Genomic DNA, 3,836 nt, shown 5'->3' on the forward strand with positions numbered 1-3,836 from the left:
CGCGGCGGGGGAGGGGGGGGGGCGCGGGGACGGGGCGCACGCGCGCGGGGGAGGGGAGCGGGGCGGGGGGGGGGGAGCGCGGGCGGCGGGAGGCCGGGGAGCTGGCGCGGGAAGCCGGGGGCGGGGCCTGGATGCGAACCTCCAAGGGGGGCGACCCCTGGCTCCCTGCCAGCCCAGGCGTCGGGTCCCGGGGTGCCCAGCCCCGGACGTGCCGCCTGGGAGACCGGGATCCTGTTTGGAGAAACGCCCCCCTGGGGTCTCAGAGAGAGCTCAGGACCTCCGAGGGGGATGCGATTTCACCCCCTTTGCCCGGTCCTTCAGGGCAGCCCGAATGCCTCTACCCCTCCCTCCTTTTCCCCGTGAATGAGGGCCTCTCTCGTTCCACTCGGCCTTTCGTTCGCTGTTGTTGAAACGGACACCTTTGTTTTTGTGTGTTTCTTTTAAGAATAAAAAGGAGAAAGGCTTGTGATGGCGTGGATCCTGGTGAGAGCATGCCAAGCCTCGGGCTGCCCCAAGCCCTCGCGTGAGCACAGGTCGGCCTGGGTCTGCTGCCTGCCTCCCTACCTGTGTCTCTACTCCCTACCCCCGCTCAGGCTCAGGCACAGAGCTTTGCCATTCCCTCCATCTCTCCCTCTTCTCTCCCACAGCCTGTCCTTTCTTCTCGGACAAGCCTAGAGAGAGAGAAGGCCTTTGCTTGGAAAACAATCTCTAAGGTGCCTGGCAGAGCTGCTGAGCGCAAGCTCCTTGGCTTGCACGCCTTGTTTCCAGGCTTTGGCAAGTGACAAAATCATGAACCACTCAGGGCCCTTTAATTACACCCCCACGGCGTGGGAAGGACCTTCCAAAGCCCTTTCCTGCCCGGCTCCTGATTTATAGGACTCCGGAGAAAGGATGTGAGCGTCCCCAGAAGCAGACCTTGAGACAAGGTCTGGTGAGCAGATTGTGTTGGAAAGTGAGCTCGGGGGGAGAGCCAGGGTGCCCTCTCACGTTGGGCACTGGGAGCTTCTGGCACTTGACCTTGCTAGGAGCTGGACAGAGTGCATCTCAGAACTGTCTGTCCCAGACTTGAAGAGGGGACTCCCTAACCTGGTGGCTTAAAACCGCAGAAATGTATTCTGTTACAGTTCTGGAGGCTCCACCACCAAAATGAAGGTGTTGGCAGGGCCATGCTCCCTCTTAGGGCTCTGAGTGTCCTTCTTGGTCTCTCCTAGCTTCTTGGGGGCGCCCCGCAAACTTTATTGTTCCTTGGCTTTGGCTGCATCACTCTGCTTTTTTTTTTTTTTAATGTATATTTTATTAATTTTTTTTTTTTTACAGCGAGGAAGGGAGAGGGAAAGAGAGTTAGAAACATCGATGATAGAGAAGAATCAATCAGCTGCCTCCTGCACACCTCCTACTAGGGATGTGCCCGCAACCAAGGTGCATACCCTTGACCGAAATCAAACCTGGGACCTTTTAGTCCGCAGGCCTACGCTCTATCCACTGAGCCAAACCGGTCAGGGCACTCTGTTTTAAATATATATTTTTTTTTATTGAGAGGAAGGGAGAGAGAAAGATAGCAACATCAATGATGAGAGAGGATCATCGATGACCTGCCTCCTGAACACCCCCCACTGAGGATCAAGCCTGCAACCTGGGCATGTGCCCTGACCTGGAATCTAACTGTGACCTCCTGGTTCATAGGTCAACGCTCAACCACTGAGCCACACCAGCGGAGCCATCACTCTATGTTTCACCTCGGTCTTTACACGACCTCTTCCCTGAGTGGGACTGTAGGGGGGCTATAGTGAGATGCCCATCCATGAATCAGATCTGAGTGTTTCCCCTCATCAGTCATAGGGAACCTCCTGCTATGAGTCTACAGGTGTGAGCTGAGGGGGGTACCATTGTGATAGAGGCAAGGGATCTGGGGTCTAGACTACCTGTCCATACACCTGACTTGAGCATCTGGCCCCAGTTGGACGTGGCTCTGAAGGCGCCATCTCCACTGGATTGCTGCTCTGCCTGCTTGGCCACAACTCCGTGGGTCTGCTGGTACTCAGCTCATGACAGGCAGCTCCAGTCAATAGGCACCTGATGGCCTATGGTCAGGCTCTAAGTCTGTACCATAGCCCATAAATATGATAGCAGCTGCATTCTTTTTCTTATTTTTTTTTAAATATATTTCATTGAGCCAAACCGGTTTTGGCTCAATGGTAGAGCGTCAGTCTGCGGACTGAAAGGTCCCAGGTTCGATTCCGGTCAAGGGCATGTACATTGGTTGCGGGCACATCCCCGGTAGGGGGTGTGCAAGAGGCAGCTGGCCGATGTTTCTCTCTCATCAATGTTTCTAGCTCTCTAGCCCTCTCTCCTCCTCTCTTCCTCTCTGTAAAAAATCAATAAAATATATATAAAAATAAAAAATTATATATATATATATATATATATATATATATATATATATATATCATTGATTTGATTTTTTACAGAGGAAGGGAGAAGAATAGAGAGCTAGAAACATCAATGAGAGAAACATCATCAGCTGCCTCCTGCACACCCCGTACTGGGGATGTGGCCGCAACCAAGATACATACCCTTGACCGGAATCGAACCTGGGACCTTTCAGTCTACAAGCCGACGCACTATCCACTGAGCCAAACCGGTTAAGGTAGCAGCTGTGTTCTGGGTGGTGAGTAGCTCTGCCACAGAAGAAACAGCCTTGCTCCCAACCTTTATGAGTCAGTGCTGAGATCCTTCTACTGAGGCTTTCCGCAGGCTGCACAGCCCAGTGTCTACAGACCTCTCTATTGCACTCTTGGTTGGTTGTGGTTGCATCATGGCTCTAGCGGCAAAGCAACTTGCACTGCAGCCCAGGCTGTAATAGGTCATACCTGTGTGTCCCAAGACCTGTTTGATCAGACATTCCACCAGTTTGGTGATCTATCCAAATAAATTTATTTTCTTGCTTTTTTCTTCCTTCAACCAGAAAATCCTACTCAATATGAAGACCTCTGAGAGTGTAGGAAGGAAGGAACTCAGAAACAGTTGATCCAGGGGCAGCTACTTGGAGGAAGAGGGTGGAGGGACATCCCAGCATGGCAAGAGGGTGGCAGGTGTGGTGGGCAGCCTGTCTGAAGCCGAACGAGGTCTTCAAGAGACAGAATGGCCCAACTGGTGTGGCTCAGTGGTTGAGTGTCAACCTATGAACCAGGAGGTCGCGGTTCGAATCCTCAGTCAGGACACATGCCCAGGTTATAGGCTCGATCCCCTGTGGGGGGCATGCAGGAGGCAGCTGATCAATTATTCTCTCTCATCATTGGTGTTTTTATCCCTTATCCCTTTCTCCCTCTCCCTTGCTCTCTAAAATCAATAACAATATTTTTTTTTATTATTTTTTAGTTTTCACCCGAGGATATTTTTCCATTGATTTTTAGAGAGAGGGAAAGAGAGAAACACCAATATGAGAGAAGCAATTGATTGGTTGCCTCTTATATGCGCCCTGACGAGGGTATGGGCCAGGAGGAGCCAGCAACCCAACAGAGGTACATGCCCTTGACCAGACTCGAACCCAAGACCCTTTGTTCCACAGGCCGATGTTCTATCCACTGAGCCAAATCATCTAGGGCAAAAATATTTTTTTTAAAGAGAGAGAGAGAGAGACAAACGTAGTGAGGGCTGTCACCACTATGATCCTTGTGACCATTGTAGCATTCTTTAATATGAAGCCCAAATGCCAAGGTGAGCCTGGCCCGGGATCTTCTAAACTGGTCCTGTTATGATGCCCTGAAGCTTGGATCTGCTGATGGCTTAGGTTACCTCACAGAACGGTTCTACTGCAACCCACTTCTCATTGCTGC

Source organism: Pipistrellus kuhlii, unplaced genomic scaffold, assembly GCF_014108245.1.
Source record: "Pipistrellus kuhlii isolate mPipKuh1 unplaced genomic scaffold, mPipKuh1.p scaffold_m20_p_100, whole genome shotgun sequence".
Taxonomy (NCBI): domain Eukaryota; kingdom Metazoa; phylum Chordata; class Mammalia; order Chiroptera; family Vespertilionidae; genus Pipistrellus; species Pipistrellus kuhlii.